This window comes from Tursiops truncatus, chromosome 6 (genome assembly GCF_011762595.2).
Source record: "Tursiops truncatus isolate mTurTru1 chromosome 6, mTurTru1.mat.Y, whole genome shotgun sequence".
NCBI lineage: Eukaryota > Metazoa > Chordata > Mammalia > Artiodactyla > Delphinidae > Tursiops > Tursiops truncatus.
The window spans coordinates 16,992,121-17,011,110 of NC_047039.1; positions in this window are offsets into that span (position 1 = coordinate 16,992,121).

An 18,990-nucleotide genomic window follows, 5' to 3' on the forward strand; every position below is an offset into this window, starting at 1 on the left:
CTTGTATGTTATTTGTTGTTTTTCCCTTGCTGCTTTTAATATTTTTCCTTTGTATTTAATTTTTGATAGATTGATTAGTATGTGTCTTGGTGTGTTTGTCATTGGATTTATCCTGTATGGGACTCTCTGCACTTCCTGGACTTGATTGACTATTTCCTTTCCCGTATTAGGGAAGTTTTCAACTATAATCTCTTCAAATATTTTCTCAGTCCATTTCATTCTCTCTTTTTCCTCTGGGACCCCTATAATTTGAATGTTGCTACATTTAACATTGTCCCAGAGGTCTCTGAGAGTGTCCTTAATTCTTTTCATTCTTTTTTCTTTATTCTGCTCTGTGGTAGTTATTTCCACTCTTTTGTCTTCCAGGTCACTTATCTATTCTTCTGCCTCAGTTATTCTGCCATTGATTCCCTCTAGAGAATTTTTAATTTCATTTATTGTGTTGTTCATCATTGTTTGTCTGCTCTTTAGTTCTTCTAGGTCCTTGTTAAACGTCTCTTGTATTTTCTCCATTCTATTTCCAAGATTTTGGATCATTTTACTCTCATTACTCTGAATTCTTTTTCAGGTCTACTGCCTATTTCCTCCTCATTTGTTTGGTCTGGTGGGTTTTTGCCTCACTCCTTCATCTGCTGTGTGTTTCTCTGTCTTCTCATTTTGCTTAACTTACTGTGTTTGGGGTCTCCAGGCTGCAGGTTCATAGTTCCCATTGTTTTTGGTGACTGCCCCCAGTGGCTAAGATTTGTTCAGTGGGTTGTGTAGGCTTCCTGGTGGAGGGGACTAGTGCCTGTGTTCTGGTGGATGAGGCTGGTTCTTGTCTTTCTAGTGTGCAGGTCCGTATCTGGTCGTATGTTTTGGGCTGTCTGTGACCTTATTATGATTTTATGAAGCCTCTCTGCTAATGGGTGGGGTTGTGTTCCTGTCTTGCTAGTTGTTTGGCTTAGGGTGTCCATTACTGTAGCTTGCTGGACGTTGAGTGGACCAGGGTCTTAGCATTGAGATGGAGATCTCTCGGAGAGCTTTTGCCAGTTGATATTACATGGACCTGGGAGATCTCTGTTGGAGCAATGTCCTGAACTCAGCTCTCCAACCTCAGAGGCACAGGCCTGACACCTGGCCAGAGCAACAAGACCCTGTTCACCACATGGCTCAGAAGAAAAGGTAGAAAAATAGAAAGAAAGAAAGAAAAAAAAAATAAAATTATTAAAATAAAAAAATTGTTAAAAATAAACAAAAAATTAAAGAGTTATATAAAAGAAAGAAAGAAGGAAGAGAACAACCAAACCAAAAAAGAAATCCACAAGTGATAACAAGCACTAAAAATTTATACTAAAAAAATAAAAATAAAAAATAAAAATGGACAGACGGTACACTAGGCCAAATGGTAAAATCAAAGCTACACAGACAAAATCACACGAAGAAGCATACATATACACACTCACAAAAAGAGAAAAAGAAAAAAAATCTGTATATAAAAAAAAAAAAGAGGAAGAGAGCCAGCAAATAAACAAATTTACCAGTGATAGTAAACTCTAAATACTATACTAAGATAAACATAAAACCATATATAAATTAGATTCAGAAAGCAAACCCCCAGTCTACAGTTGCTCCCAAAGTCCACTGCCTCAATTTTGGGATGATTCGTTTTCTATTCAGGTATTCCACAGAAGCAGGGTACATCTAGTTGACTGTGGAGATTTAATCTGCTCCTCCTGAGGCTGCTGGGAGAAATATCCCTTTCTCTTCTTTGTTCGCATATCTTCAGGGGTTCAGCTTTGGGTTTGGCCCTATCTCTACATTTAGGTCACCTGAGGGCGTCTATTCTTCGTTCAGACAGGACAGGGTTAAAGTAGCAGCTGATTAGAGGCCTCTGGCTTACTCAGGCCGGGAGAATGGAGGAGTAAGGAACGCAGGGCAAGCCTGTGGTGGCAGAGGCCGGTGTGACATTGCAACAGCCTGAGGCATGCCATGTGTTCTCCTGGGGAAGTTGTCCCTGGATCACGGGACCCTGGCAGTGGAGGGCTGCACAGGCTCCCGGGAGGAGAGGTGTGGATAGTGCCCCGTGCTTGCACACAGGCTTCTTGGTGGCTGCAGCAGCAGCCTTAGCGTTTCATGCCTGCTACTGTTGTCTGTGCTGATAGCTGTGGCTCACGCCTGTCTCTGGAGCTCGTTTAGGTGGTGCTCTGAATCTCCTCTCCTTGCGCACCTCAAAACAATAGTCTCTTGTCTCTTAGGCAGTTCCAGACTTTTTCCTGGACACCCTCCCGGTTAGCTGTGGTGCACTAGCCCCCTTCAGGCTGTGTTCACACAGCCAACCCCAGTCCTCTCCCTGGAATCTGACCTCTGAGGCCGGAACCTCAGCTCCCAGTCCCCACCCGTCCCCGGTGGCTGAGCAGACAGGCCTCTCAGGCTGGTGAGTGCTGGTCGGCACCAATCCTCTGTGCGGGAATCTCTTGGTTTTGCCCTCTGCACCCCTATTGTTCTGCCTCCTCCGTGGCTCTGAAAGTTCCCCACTGCCACCCCCATCTCTGCCAGTGAAGGGGCTTCCTAGTGTGTGGAAACTTTCCCTCCTTCACAGCTCCCTCCCAGAGGTGCAGGTCTTGTCTCTATTCTCTTGTCCCCTTTTTTCTTTTGCCCTACCCAGGTACATGGGGAGTTTCTTGCCTTTCGGGAGGTCTGAGGTCTTCTGCCAGCATTCAGTAGGTGTTCTGTAGGAGTTGTTCCACATGTAGATGTATTTCTGTTGTATTTGTGGGGAGGAAGGTGATCTCCACGTTTTACTCCTCTGTCATCTTGAAGGTCTCTTCCCTCTAAAAGTATTATAGAGTCTGGCCTACATTTAGGTCTTTAATCCATTTTGAGTTTGTTTTTGTTTATGGTGTTAAGTAGTGTTCTAATTTCATTCTTATACATGTAGCTGTCCAGTTTTCCCAGCACCGCTTATTGAAGAGGCTGTCTCTGCTCCATTGTATATTCTGGCCCCCTTTGTCACAGATTAGGTGACTATAGGTGTGTGGGTTTATTTCTGGGCTTTCTATTCTGTTCCATTGATTTATATTTCTGTTTTTGTGCCAATACCATACAGTCTTGATTACTGTAGCTTTGTAGTATAGTATGAAGTCTGGAAGCTTGGTTCCTCCAGCTCCATTTTTGTTTCTCAAGATTGCTTTTGCTATTCTGGTTCTTTTGTGTTTCCATACATATTGTAAAAATTTTTTCTAGTTCTGTGAAAAATGCCATTGGTAATTTTATTTTATTTTTATTTATTTATTTATTTATTTTTTGCGGTATGCAGGCCTCTCACTGTTGTGGCCTCTCCCGTTGCCTCTCCCGGACCACAGGCTCTGGACGTGCAGGCTCAGCAGCTATGGCTCACGGGCCCAGCCGCTCCGCGGCATGTGGGATCTTCCCAGACCGGGGCATGAACCCATGTCCCCTGCATCGACAGGTGGATTCTCAACCACTGCGCCACCAGGGAAGCCCGCCATTGGTAATTTGATAGAGATTGCATTGAATCTGTAGATTACGTTGGGTATTGTAGTCATTTTCAGCATATTGATTCTTCCAATCCAAGAACATGGTATATCTCTCCATCTGTTTGTATCATCTTTGATTTCTTTCATCAGTATCTTATAGTTTTCTGTGTACAGGTCTTTTGCCTCCTTAGGTAGGTTTATTCCTATGTATTTTATTCTTTTTGTTGCAGTGGTAAATCGGATTATTTCCTTAATTTCTTTTTCTGATCTTTTGATGTTAGTGTAGAGGAATGCAGGAGATTTCTGTGTAATAATTCTGTTTCCTGCGACTTTACTAAATTCATTGATTAGCTCTAGTAGTTTTCTGGTTGAATCTTTAGGATTTTCTATGTATATAGTATCATGTCATATGCCAACAGTGACAGTTTTACTTCTTCCTTGCCAATTTGGATTCCTTTTATTTCTTTTTTCTTCTCTGATTGCCATGGCTAGGACTTCCACAGCTGTGTTAAATAATAGTGGCAAAAGTGAGCACCCTTGTCTTCTTCCTGATTTCAGAGAAAGTGCTTTCAGTTTTTCACCATTGAGAGTAATGTTTGCTGTGGGTTTGTCATATGTAGCCTTTATTATGTTGAGGTAGGTTCCCTCTATGCCTACTTTCTGGAGAGTTTTTATCATAAATGGTTTTGAATTTTGTCAAAAGCTTTTTCTGCATCTATTGAGATGATCATATGGTTTTTATTATTCAATTTGTTAATATGGTGTATCACATTGATTGATTTGCATATATTGAAGTATCCTTGCATCACTGGAATAAATCCCACTTGATCATCGTGTATGATGTTTTTAATGTGTTGTTGTATTCTTTTTTTCTAGTATTTTGTTGAGGATTTTTGCGTCTATATTCATCAGTGATATTGGCCTGTAATTTTCTTTTTTTGTGATATCTCTGTCTGGTTTTGGTATCTGTGTAATGGTGACTTCATAGAATGAGTTTTGGAGTGTTTCTCCCTCTCTAATTTTTTGGAAGAGTTTGAGAAGTATAGGTGTTAACTCTTCTCTAAATGTTTGATAGATTTCACCTGTGAAGCCATCTGGTTCTGGACTTTTGTTTGTTGGAAGATTTTTAATCACAGTTTCGTTTTCATTACTTGTGATTGGTCTGTTAATATTTTCTATTTCTTCCTTGTTCAGTCTTGGAAGGTTGTACTTTTCTAAGAATTTGTCCATTTCTTCCAGGTTGTCCATTTTATTGGCATATAGTTGCTTGTAGTAGTCTCTTATTTTCCTTTGTATTTCTGTGGTTTCAGTTGTATCTTCTTTTTCATTTCTAATTTTATTGGTTCGAGTCCTATCCCTTTTTTTCTTGATGAGTATGGCTAAAAGGTTTATCAATTTTGTTTATCTTCTCAAAGAACCAGCTTCTAGTTTAGTGATGTTTGCTCTTGTTTTTCTTTTCGTTTCTATTTCATTTATTTCTGCTCTGATATATATGACTTATTTCCTTCTACTAACTTTGGGGTTTGTTTGTTCTTCTTCTTCTAGTTACTTTAGGTGTAAGGTTAGGTTGTTTATTTGAAATTTTTCTTATTTCTTGAGGTAGGATTGTATTGTTATAAACTTCCCTCTTAGAACCACTTTTGCCGCATCCCATAGGTTTTGGGTCATTGTGTTTTCGCTGTCATTTGTTTCTAGGTAATTTTTGATTTTTTCTTTGATTTCTTCAGTGATCTGTTGGTTATTTAGTAGCATATTGTTTAGCATCTCTTTGTTTGCATTTTTTGCAGTAGTTTTTCCTGTAATTGATTTCTAATCTCATAGCGTTGTGGTCAGAAAAGATGCTTGATACAATTTCAAGTTTCTTAAATTTACCGGGGCTTGATTTGTGATCCAAGATGTGATATATTCCAGAGAATATTCTGTGTGCACTTTGGAAGAAAGTGTATTCTGCTGCTTTTGGATGGAATGTCCTATAAATATCAATTAAGTGTATCTGCCCTAACGTGTTATTTAAGGCTTGTTTTTCCTTATTAATTTTCTGTCTGTCTGATCTATCCATTGGTGAAAGTGGAGTGTTACAGCCCCCCACTATTATTGTGTTACTGTTGATTTCCCCTTTAATGGCTGTTAGCATTTGTCTTATGTATTGTGGTACCCCTATGTTGGGTGCATAAATATTTACAATTGTTATATCTTCTTCTTGGATTGATCCCTTGATCATTATGTAGTGTTCTTCCTTGTCTCTTGTCACAGTTTTTATTTTAAAGTCTACTTTGTCTGATATGAGTATTGTTATTCCAGCTTTCTTTTGATTTCCATGCAATATCCTTTTCCATCCCCTATATATCTTCTTTTTATAATTATTTTTGACATTTCCTTTTGTTTTATAACTACATTGGGAGTAGATATTTTCATTTGATTCTTTGTCTTAATGATTTCAATATTTACCTCTCATTTAATAGCATGACTTCTTCATTGCTGAGTCCTTTATTTTTATTCATTTCTTTTTTCAGCTCTTTGACTAGTTTTTATTTCCTTCAAGATTTTGTGATTGTTATATTTTTTGTGTTCTTGTATATCTAAGAATATTTTCTGTTGCCATCACATGTAAGCAGCAAGTTAATTAGCACAGAATTTTCAAGTAGTAACTATTTTCTCTCAAAACTCTGTCACTATTGTTTCATTGTCTTTGGCGTTTAAATTTAAGAGGTATATTCTGAAGTTAGTTTGCTATCTTGTTTTAGGAGAGCTGTTTTATTTTCCTTGACTATATTTTTATATGAGTCTTTGTCTTTTTCTTGAAATTAATCATTTTCTCTAAAGCATTTCTTTTCTTTTTTTTTTTTTTAAACTTCATTGTAAGTGACTCCTTTTGGTCTGGCAAATCCAGGTGTTTTTCATATCAAGAAAGTTTTTTTTCGATTTTGTCTCTGCTTGTTGCTTCTTTATTTGTTTATTTGTTTTTTTCCTTCCAGTACTCCAATTATGTTTATTTCCATTCACTGTCTTCTGTATTCATAATGTGTCCTCTCATCGTATTTTCCTTTGGGCTTTTCCATTTATTGGAAAAGGCTTCTGAAATGCATATTTCATAGCACTGTTTTTGTTTTAGCAGAGTCAGGACAGCTCTTTATTACTTTCTGTCTTTGTTTAATTCTGATACTGTATTTGAAAACTTCTTGCAATTTCTCTTGTTTTAAAATTTTGTGTAGCATATAAGTTATAATGTATATATAACATATAAGTTATGTAAGTTATGAATTATGACATTAAAATGAGAACTCACAACTGACTCTACCATCCAGTTTAAGAACTGCAATATTAACCATAGCATTAAAGGACTTCCTCTGCTTGCCTCACCCCACAGGTAACCTCCATCATTAACTTATATTTGTCATTCTTTTATTTTTAAGAAACAGTTTATCACAAGTATGTATCTTAAAACAATATAGTGTTTAATGGCTTTATAATATAATATTGTGCAGTGTGACTTACTTTTTTTTTATTCAAATTTTTTGTTTTCTTATTATTGAGTTTTAAGAGTTCTTTATATACAGTAGTTTCAATAACAATCTTTTATCAGATGTGTCTTTTGCAAGTATTTTCTCCCAGTCTGTGGATTGTCTGCTCATTCTCTTGGTATTGTTTTTTTCAAAGCAGTAGTTTTTCATTTTAATGAAGTTCAGCTTACCGATTCTTTCATGGATCATGCCTGTGGTATTGTATCTCAAAAGGCATTGCAATATCCAAGGTCATCTAGGTTTTCTCCTATGTTATCTTCTAGGAGTTTTATAGTTTTGCACTTTACATTTAAGGTTATGATCTACTTTGAATTAATTTTTGTGAATGGAGTAAGGTCTTTGTCTAGATTCCTTTTTTTTGGCATGGATGTCCAGTTATTCTAGCAACATTTCTGTTGTTTCTCCATCATATTGCCTTTGCTCCTTTGTCAAAGACCAGTTGACTGTATTTGTGTGTGTCTGTTTTTGGACTCTATTTTGTTGCATTGATCTATTTGTCTGTTCTTTCACCAATACCACACTTTTTTGATTACTGTAGTTTTATATTAAGTCTTGAAGTCAAGTAGTATCAGTCTCCTTAGAATTAATTCATTGACATTTATAAAACTGAAATCTTGATTGGAATTGTATTGAATCTATAGATCAAGTTGGAAGGAATTGACATCTTGACAATATTGAGTCTTTCTATCCATGAATATGGAATATATCTCCATTTAGTTAGTTCTTTTTTGATTTTTTAAATCAGAGTTTTTTAGTTTTCCTCAAATAGATTTTGTAATGTGCTGTATTTTATTTCTATTGATTCTTAATCATGCTAGCTTATTTGCTTGTGGGACTGGATAAATGTTTTTGTGTGTGTGTGTGAGTTTATCTTTGGTTGACCTTAATGTGTGGGAATACTAAGAACTTCTAATGGGGTTATTTTTACTCAGGGAGGATTTGTGTTTACTTCTACTAGGAAGTAAGCAGCATTATTGCCCTAGGACTACTTCAGCCTCTTTGAAGGACCTCAGTTTAATAAAAGATCTTCATGTTCCTTTCCCCCAATTAGCATAAGGTCACAAGTCTAGTCTCTTGATCTTAATGCAGATATAAGAATTTAATTACATAACAATCCTGGCTTTATATGTCTCAGTGTTCCTTACCTCCCTCTCTCCCTCTCTTGTAGATTTCATTTTCTTGAGAACTCAAAAATGCTTTAAAAGGTGATTATTATAATCCAGCAGGTCTAGTCCATTAGAATGCTAGAAGATTTGTAATTATTTCTATAGTTTACTTATTTCCCCTTTCCATTCTGTTGTCTTCTAAATCTCAGATTCTTTTCATTCTGTTCCATAAGAGGTAATGGCTTGTTGCATTCTATTGAGGATACAAATTTCCAGAATATTTTTCCTGATGCCTGGAGGTGCTCACTTCTTCAGAGGTATGTTGTTCCTCTGAGTTTTAGATGATGTTCTATTTCTCTTGTTCAGCAATTTTATTTCATTGAATTACTTTTCCTTTATTCATCTTCAAACAAATTAAAATCTGTATTCTTCTTTTGTTAGAGGTTTTTGTATAGAGGTTTCCTTGTTCTTTGTTCACTTGAGGCAAAATCTCTAACACTCACTTTCCCAAACCTAAAATTGTTGGCTGGGTTTGTGCATGTAAACTCTCTCTAGTCTAAGTGCCAAACTCTAGTAATAATTTACCTAGAAGGCATCTTCTCCTGCTGCCACTGCCTTGTTCTCTGATTAGCTGAATGGATGGAATACATCAGAAAGTACATTTCCTAGAAGACCTCTACTTCTGACAAGTGATTTCTAAGGGTTCTTGCTAAAGAGATGTAAAAAGATGCAGAGATTAAGATTGGAGGCCAGTAGGAGGGAGAAAAAGATTAAGCAACTGTTCTCCAGCCAAAACTCCTATCAGCACCAAGGGACAGTTCCTCAGATTTATGCTTGGCATAGACCTGTGTTTCTGAGTCTTGGAGTCAGAAGGCAGACAGTGGAGAAAGTATAAAATGTTATCCTAAAGTTTTAAAAAAAGAGTCTTTGTTTCACATGACACAGAACTTTGATATTTCATAAGGCAAAGATAAGCTAAGTTCCCCCCCCCCCCAATATACATCTGGTTACTTTCCCATAAAGTTCTCTTAGTTTCCTTTGTTATACATTTTCATTTTTCAGCATCTTTGTGGGCATTTTAAAAGGGTATGGGAAGATCTTGGATTAGGTACCATGTTAGCAGTAAGTCCAATAATGGTTTTTAAATGGCACAAAATAAAAAGTACTTGGTGCTTCAACTTTATCACTATGGTCTCTACCCTTGTTTCTACCCTTAATGCTCTTTGTAAAGAGCAGTTCCTGTAGGGTTTTCCAAGTCTGCTCTTCACAGTGGGGATACGGAAGAAACTCAGCACACAGGTTGGGTGGATGGAGAAAGCAAGACCTTCAGGTTTTTATTCTCTTATCATATCTAAACTACCTTTTTCAGTGGAAATGTAGTAGAATCTCCATGTAAAATTGCTATTAACAATATTTTCCTCTCTTTCAAAATTGCCTGGAGATAGTCATAAACACATAACCAATGGATTCCTCATTCATTCATTCATACACCCATCATTTGCTTGAGCTCTTGTCTAAGGGTTGACACTAATTAAAGGAGTGAGAGCTCCTCATGCCACCCACGGTCAGTTGGGAGTGAAAGGTATTTAAGTACTCAGAAATAAGGGTACTTATTTACGATAAGCATTACAGTAGAAAAGGGCACAATGATAGACAACAAAATGATTGATTCAGCCTCACAGAGAAATGATTTTGCATTGATTCTCAAAGTCTGATTCATTTGCCAGCAGAGGGAACAACACGCATGTTGGTAAAGAGTTATTTAAAGCATGGCTTTTTAGGGAAACTGAAGTTAGGCATGTGTTTATAGGAATGTGGGGGCAGAGGTGGTGAGCCTGAAAAGATAGACTGATGCCAGTTGATAAAGGGCCTTGTGTGTTAGGCTGGAGTGTTGTCTCTACCCCAAGGGCACGGGTAATCAGTGAAGGTGCCTTTGTCAGCTCTGGCTGCTGTAAAAAATGCCATGGACTGGGTAGCTTAAACAACAAACATTTATTTCTCACAGTGCTGAGGCTGAAGTCCATGATCAGGGTGCCAGCACAGTTGGGTTTTTTGTGAGAGCCCTCTCCCTGGTTCTGGTCTCACATGGCCTTTCTTTGGTGTGTGCACTGGGAGCTGAGAGAGAGAGAGATCTCAAGTCTCTTCCTATAAAGGCACTAATATCATCATGGGGACAACACCCTTATGACCTCATTTAAACTAATCACCCCCAACTACACCACCTCCAAATACCATTACATTGGGCTTTAGAGCTTCAACGTATGGATTCTGTAGGGGCACACATGTTCAGTCTCTAGCAGAAGGATTTTAGGTACACTAGTGACAGAATCGGGTCTGCATTCTAATATACAACAGCATCAGCCTAAAAACAGAAACAGAGAACTACTTACAAACAAAGCAAAAATGCATTTTTAGAGTGCTTTTTAAAATTCAAAATACCTTTTTTTTAACATCTTTATTAGAGTATAATTGCTTTACAATGGTATGTTAGTTTCTGCTTTATAACAAAGTGAATCAGTTATACATATACATATGTTCCCATATCTCTTCCCTCTTTCATCTCCCTCCCTCCCACCCTCCCTATCCCACCCATCTAGGTGGTCACGAAGCACCGAGCTGATCTCCCTGTGCTATGCGGCTGCTTCCCACTAGCTATCTATTTTATGTTTGGTAGTGTATATATGTCCATCTTTCTCTACATTATCTTATTGGGTTTGTTCTTTGAAACCACCCTATGATGGATTATTGGCCCCATTTTAAATATAAGGAAACAGATGCAGAAAGGTGACTCACTTTGCCAAAGTTGGCTTAGCTAGTAGGAGGAGTAGGAAAATAAACTTAAGAACTTGGAAGAACAATAAAGCTGAAGAATTTTCTCAGCACTTGGCTCTGGGGAATACCTCATGGTACTGATTTCTATCTCCAATGAGGCCTGCAGGGCAGTTTAGGAAACTGCTAAGTTATTGGAAAAGTAGTAAGTGGTAGAGCTGACAGCTGTAAATCCCAAGCCAGTGTACCTTCACTCCACCAGGATGGCAAGCAGTGCATATGTAATCTGATGTGAGTGATGTGTTCCTTATGAAACTATATATAAATGAAATTAACCTGGAGAATCCCTGAGGAAGGCTCTGTGTTGGAAACATCAAGCCTTTTAAGAATTTCCTCCAGTGTTTGAACAGGACAGTGTGGATGAAGTATTTAGTTTTCATCTGGGAGTTTATTGTATGAAAATACTTGGTATTTCACCAGAATTCTACCGAGTGTTGTGAGATGCTCATACCAGGGGATGCAGGAGGGTGCTGAGAGCGCACTGCCCCCTCAGTGTGGGCATGTGCTAATTGACTGTAAAGATGGGTAGAATCACCCACACTTTTAAAATTCCTCTTTCTTTCTCTTTTCATTTGTACAGAGCCCAAATGATTTCATTTGAGTGAATTAAATGTGCTTATGACTCTACTGTATGTATGGAAAGCAACTATGCATTAACCTCTGGACTCTTTCCCACTAAACCTGGACTTGGCCTTAGAACCCATCTCAGCTCAGAGCTTAACCCAGGCAGCTATAATCAGTCAATGGGAATTGGTATCCCTGAACTATATTAATCTACCTATTTTCAGAAATATATTTGAAACATTTAAAAAGCATCCATTGCTCAGAAAACATAAATAAGCACTCATTTCAAGAAGCAGAGTTAGCCTAATCCCTGTACCCCTGAATATGGACCCCTGTGCCAGTAGGAAAGCTGGGCAAGGGCAGAGCATGTCTGCAGGGTAGTTCTTCAGGCCCACATGGGTGAGAGGTTGGCTCAGGTTGCCAGAAGGAAGAGGTTTTGATTTCCTTTCTCAAGGAGCAGGACATAGAGAAAGGGTTAGGCAGTGAGGGGTGCACGGGCTTTCAGCCAAAATTCCACCTCGGCCACGTCACAGCTACATCATGGTTGCATGCCTCAGTTTCTATAAAGTGTGGGTAACACTTCCTCTCTCCTTGTGTAGTTGCAAAGACTAAATGAGTGGCAGTGGCAGGTCAGAATGAGTTATTGGCCCAAGATTGCCCTTGGAGGCCATGCCTCACCTGACCCAAGGGCCTGGAGCTGGGTGTGATTCCCATTAGCCACCTGATCCTCCCTACTTTCAGCCCCTGCATAGTTGCAGGGTCCTTCCTGCCAGCTTCTTCTCCACACCAATCTGCCTTCAAATAAATCAATAAATGGACAGATGAGCCAATTTGGGCATTAGAATATTTGCAAAGGTTGGCTCTCAAGACAACAGACACATGAAATAATCTGTTTTGGCACTGGGTGAATTTGTTCCAACCAAAGGGCCATCACCAGTGTCAAAGGCAGTTAGCGTCATGCTGCCTCTGTATCTATTTCTTGTTAGCTTTCCAACATTGAGCAGTAAACACATTTCACTGTTTTGTAAACCTCTCCAAAACCGATGGTCTGACGGCAGTGTTAACCATTTTCCTCCCCTCCCATCAGGTTTCCCATAGCTTTTTTTTTTGCTCTCTCTCATTCCAAAACTTTGCAAGTTCAAGACCCTGGGAACCCACTGAGTTCAGAAGCAGGAGCTGGGAAATTTCCGACAGAAAATTTCCTCTCTTGATCTCCTTTCTCTTCACCTTGGCTAAACATACAAATTTCTCCACCCCGCCCTGTCAATTCCCCTGTAATTAGAAGGGCCTCCAGAGTCTCGCAGGACAAGTCTCTACCCCAGAGCAGAAGGTTGGGAATAGGTGGTGAAGGTGGGTGATGGGGGAGGGGAGAGCTGGAGGACTGGGGGAGCCCTTGTTTTGGAGCTAAGAGCCAATGGTCAGCGAAGCAGGGAGGCTCATGCAGGAGGGTGGACTCCTGTTCCCGGAGGACGTGAGTTGGGGATCCCCTTCCTTTCTCCATCACAGTCAGGCATCCCGCAGGTGCTGGGACCCTGGAGAAGTTCCTTCATTGTGTTGGAGACAGACATACAAATGACCACAAAGCTACATGCACACAGTGGGGTTTATGTGTCAACACTGGTTATTTCTAGGTAGTGGTGGGAGTTTGATAAACTTGTTGCATTCTTTATACTGTTATTTTTCTTTTTAAAAAATTTTTTTATTGGAGATTCGTTGACTTACAATGTTGTGTTGGTTTCAGGTGTACAGCAAAGTGATTCAGTTATACATGTACATGTATCCATTCTTTCTCAGATTTCTTTTCCAATATAGGTTATTACAGAATATTGAGTAGAGTTCCCTGCGTTACACAGTAGGTCCTTATTAGTTTTCTATTGCTTGCTTTTAAAATAATGAACATGTGTGCTTTATAAAGAGTGGTAACTTTATTACTTAATAAAAATAACAATGCAACATAATGAGTTTTCTAGAAGTCCACTGCAGTCTGGGAGCCCTGAGGTTTTAAAGCAAGAGAGGACTTCTGGTTGAAGACAGTTTTTGAGTATAATTAGTTAAATTTTTTTTGAGTATAATTATATAATTATATAAATTTTTTTGAGTATAATTAGTTAAATTTTTTTTCTGCACAGGCCCTGTGCTGTATATGAGGATACAGAGAGGGTAATGTTGGGAGAGAGGGTAATGAATGTGAGGTGGGGAGATGTAAGAACTCATTCTGGAGAGCCAGGCGTGGGACAGGCTGAGACAAGTATATGTGCCAGGCCAGGGAGCTGGCATTTCTTCTCCTCAGTCAGGGGAAAACATGTAGATGGTGGCTCAAGGCGGTACAATAAAGGACAGCTAAAGGCCCAAGAGAAATGGATACAGAGCAATCTTCTTGAGACATTAATTTTACTTGAACATCCTCGGGGAAGAAGTCCCCTCGGCTGGAGTGCTGGATGAGCCCCTAAGCAGGAGTGTGTTTGCTCTGCTCCGTGGTTGGGGGGATCTCTTGGAGGGTATGAGGAGGCCTGCAGTGGTGACAGGAAGTACGGGGATGAGTCACCATCCTGTCTGTTTTAGAAAGGTCAACTGAGGGGCCTGCATGAAGAGGGAGGATGAGATTTGAGGCAGGGTGACCAGTTAGGAGGCCCTCATGATAACTCTTTGGAGAAGCTGAGAGCCTAGCCATGGGGAGTGGAAGGCAGAGGGATGTGGGGGTGGCATTGATGGGACCCGGGTATTGCTGGGGGGAGGGGAAGGACAGGTGGGAGTCAAGAATGACCCCCAGGCTTCCATCTTTGGTCCCTTGGGGGATGAGTACACTATCCAACAACAGGGATACAGGAGGAGGATGAGGTTGTATTTTGTGCATATAGGTGGGGATGGACCTGAGACCACTCAGTGTGAGGGTTCTGAGGAGGAAGAAGATAGAGACAAGGGAGAGACTATGGTGACAGCAACTTTAGGGAGTGGGTGGAGGAAGAGGTCCTAGTGATGAGCAGCCCCTGCTCTTATCCCCCAGCCAACCCACATGACTTATGGGGGGCCGGGGGCCCAGGCCCCTGCAGGCCTCCAGGCTGCACTTCCTCAGCTCCTCTGCCAGGATGGCATGCCTCCCTTTGTCTTTCTGGCAAATGCTCCCTTCTGAAGAATTCCCTCCTAAATGTAACGACAATTCCCTTCTTTTATGCCTCCTCTGACACATAAACTTCCAGCACTGCCCCTGTAGCACTTTACAGAGTGCTCTGGTCCCCCCGAGTGCCTTCCTCCACCGGACGTAAGCTCCTGTGTCCAGACGTGCATGGTAGAGGTGCTCAGTAAACGTTTTCTGGGTGAGCGAATGAATTATCAAAGAGGAAGGAGAAAGAAGCAGGAAGGGTGTGGCCATAGAGAGAGAGAAAGGAAGGAATTCTCTGTCAAGAATTCCAAATGCACCAAAGAATAAAGTTATTTAAAAGCTAAGAAGAATCCATTTCACTTGGTAGTTGGGAGGTGTCTTTGGCAAGAATAACTTCCCTGGCATGAAGGGGGCAGAAAAATATTACAACATATTTACATTAAAGAGTGAATGTGAGATCGGAAAGTGGGGGCACAGTGCAGACTTTCTTTCCCCTAAGAAACTCAGAATAGAATAGGAGAGAGATAAAGTAATAATTACAAGTGACATAGATTTTTTAAGGTTTGAGGTGAAGGGGAAAGTGGAGAGGAGTAGCTCATGATGTGAATGAATGAGTGCCATTGATTGAGGTAGGAATAGGTGAGAACAAGTGCACGGGTGGAGAGATTGACTTTGAACCTGAAGGCAGATGCCTCTTCCACTATGAAGTAGGAGGAGGGAAGAGGCTACAAGTTTAAAGAGATCAGGGAAGATTGTGAATGGGAAAGGATGCATTCACAGACAAATAAAAAGACTCCTGTGTGTACTTTGAACCCACTTGAGACTAGAAAATATCAACAAACCTCCAACCCCTATGGTTTTATCATTTTTCTAGCCTTGTTCAGATGCCCAGATGCAGTTGTAGAGAAAGGAGTTTTTAGGGCAGCTGTGACAGAGGAATGTGAGTGTGAGAAAAAAATTAAGGAGTCTGATGTAGGGATACCTGAAGCTCTTGACCTGAATTCTAGAGTGTGTAGGAAAGGCAAGAGAAGATAGTTGGAGAAGACACAGTTCCAAAGAACCAGGTATCACTGAGGTTGAAAAGAAGGTATAATGGAGTTAAGAGAGCAGGAAAGCTGCTTTTAAATATACTCCTTCATATATATTGAAGTTGACATGTAGGTTTTCATCATTAGTTTACCAGTTGAAAAGGACATAATTATTTTCATATTGTAATCATACACAGGGAAACGCACACAGACATATAGATGTATCTTAAAAATAAACTGCTAACACTCCCAAACTCATTCTATGAGGCCACCATCACTGATATGAAAACCAGACAAAGATGTCACAAAGAAAGAAAACTACAGGCCAATATCACTGATGAATATAGATGCAAAAATCGTCAACAAAATACTAGCAAACAGAATCCAACAGCACATGAAAAGGATCATACACTATGATAAAGTGGGGTTTACCCCAGGAATGCAAGGATTCTTCAATATACACAGATCAATCAACGTGATACACCATATTAATAAATTGGAGGAGAAAAACCATATGATCATCTCAATAGATGCAGAGAAAGCTTTCGACAAAATTCGACACCCATTTATGATAAAAACCCTGCAGAAAGTAGGTATACAGCGAACTTCCCTTAGCATAATAAATGCCATATATGACAAGCCCACAGCCAACATCGTCCTCAGGGTGAAAATCTGAAACCATTCCCACTAAGATCAGGAAGAAGGAACAATTGCCCACTCTTCACTATTATTCAACATAGTTTTGGAACTTTTAGCCACAGCAATCAGACAAGAAAAAGAAATAAAAGGAATCCAAACCAGAAAAGAAAAAGTAAAGTTCTCACTGTTTACAGATGACATGATACTATACATAGAGAATCCTAAAGATGCTACCAGAAAACTACTAGAGCTGATAAATGAATTTGGTAAAGTAAAAGGATACGAAATTAATGCACAGAAATCTCTTGCATTCCTATACACTAATGATGAAAAATCTGAAAGTGAAATTAAGAAAACTCTCCCATTTACCATTGCAACAAAAAGAATAAAATATCTAGGAATAAACCTACCGAAGGAGACAAAAGACCTGTAGGCAGAAAATTATAAGACACTAATGAAAGAATTAAAGATTGGATTGGAAGAATCAACATTGTAAAAATGACTCTACTACCCAAAGCAATCTACAGATTCAATGCAATCCCTGTCAAACTACTACTGGCATTTTTCACAGAGCTAGAACAAAAAATTTCACAATTTGTATGGAAACACAAAAGACCCCGAATAGCCAAATCAATCTTGAGAAAGAAAAACGGAGCTGGAGGAATCAGGCTCCCAGACTTCAGGCTATACTACAAAGCTACAGTAATCACGACAGTATGGTACTGGCACAGAAACAGAAATATAGGTCAATGGAACAGAATAGAAAGCCCAGAGATAAACCCACACATATATGGTCACCTTATCTTTGATAAAGGAGGCAAGAATATACACTGGAGAAAAGACAGCCTCTTCAATAAGTGGTGCTAGGAAAGCTGGACAGCTACATGTAAAGAATGAAACTAGAACACTCCCTGACACCATACACAAAAATAAACTCAAAATGAATTAAAGACCTAAATGCAAGGCTAGACACCATCAAACTCTTAGAGGAAAACATAGGCAGAACACTCTATGACATAAATCACAGCAAGATCCTTTCTGACCCAACTCCTAGAGAAATAGAAATAAAAATAAACAAATGGGACCTAATGAAACTTAAAAGCTTTTGCACAGCAAAGGAAACCATAAACAAGACGAAGAGGCAACCCTCAGAATGGGAGAAAATATTTGCAAATGAAGCAACTGACAAAGGATTAATCTCCAAAATTTACAAGCAGCTCATTCAGCTCAATATCAAAAAAAGCGAAACAACCTAATCCAAAAATGGGCAGAAGACCTAAATAGACATTTCTCCAAAGAAGATATACAGATTGCCAACAGACACATGAAAGAATGCTCAACATCACTAATCATTAGAGAAATGCAAGTCAAAGCTACAATGAGATATCATCTCACACCGGTAAGAATGGCTATCATCAATAAATCTACAAACAATAAATACTGGAGAGGGTGTGGAGAAAAGGGAACCCTCTTGCACTGTTGGTGGGAATGTAAATTGATACAGCCACTATGGAGAACAGTATGGAGGTTCCTTAAAAAACTAAAAATAGAACTACCATACGACCCAACAATCCCACTGCTGGGCATATACCCTGAGAAAACCATAATTCAAAAAGAGTCATGTACCACAATGTTCACTGCAACATTGTTTACTATAGTCAGGACATGGAAGCAACCTAAGCGTCCATCATTGGATGAATGGATAAAGAAGATGTGGCACATATATACAATGGAATATTACTCAGCCATAAAAAGAAACGAAATTGAGTTATTTGTAGTGAGGTGGATGGACCTAGAGTCTGTCATACAGAGTCAAGTAAGGCAGAAAGAGAAAAACAAATACCATATGCTAACACATATATGTAATCTACAAAAAAAAAAAGTGGTTCTAAAGAACCTAGGTGCAGGACAGGAATAAAGACGCAGATGTAGAGAATGGACTTGAGGACACAGGGATGGGGAAAGTTAAGCTGGGCTGAAGTGAGAGAGTGGCACGGACATATATACACTACCAAACATAAAATAGATAGCTAGTGGGAAGCAGCCGCATAGCACAGGGAGATCAGCTCAGTGCTTTGTGACCACCTAGAGGGGCGGGATAAGGAGGGTGGGAGGGAGACACAAGAGGGAGGAGAAATGGGGATATATGTATACGCATAGCTGATTCACTTTGTTATACAGCAGAAACTAACACACCATTGTAAAGCAATTATACTCCAATAAAGATGTTAAAAAAACCTACAAAAAACAAAAACTGCCACATCATTTTCAAAGCACGTTGAATGGACTCTGATTGCAATAGTAACGTTACAGCACCATTATAGACTTTAAAAAGACATGAACAAGCTTAAGTTTAACAATTGAACAAGTGTTAAGTGAACCATATAACTCATGGAATTACTTGACCGGATGGGAAGCTGTGGTCTGAGAGAGCAATGTTGGGGTTTCAGAGGTAGTGTTAAGTTGTGCTATGCCCAAGAACTGTGAGCCTCAGGTGCTGGGTCTCTTTACCATGTTGCAAGCTCCTGTGTTGAGGGAATCAGAGAGGGGTGGACAAAATCCTTCACTGATATTCCATGGAACACCAGCCCCACAGGATTCCTGACCACAAAGGTTTTCTGTAGTTAGACGTATTTTTAGGGAAGATGCCTACTTTGCCCCTCTCTTGGCAGTTAGGAGTGCACATTCTTATTGTGGGAAATGACACTTTAGCTGTCTTTGCACCAT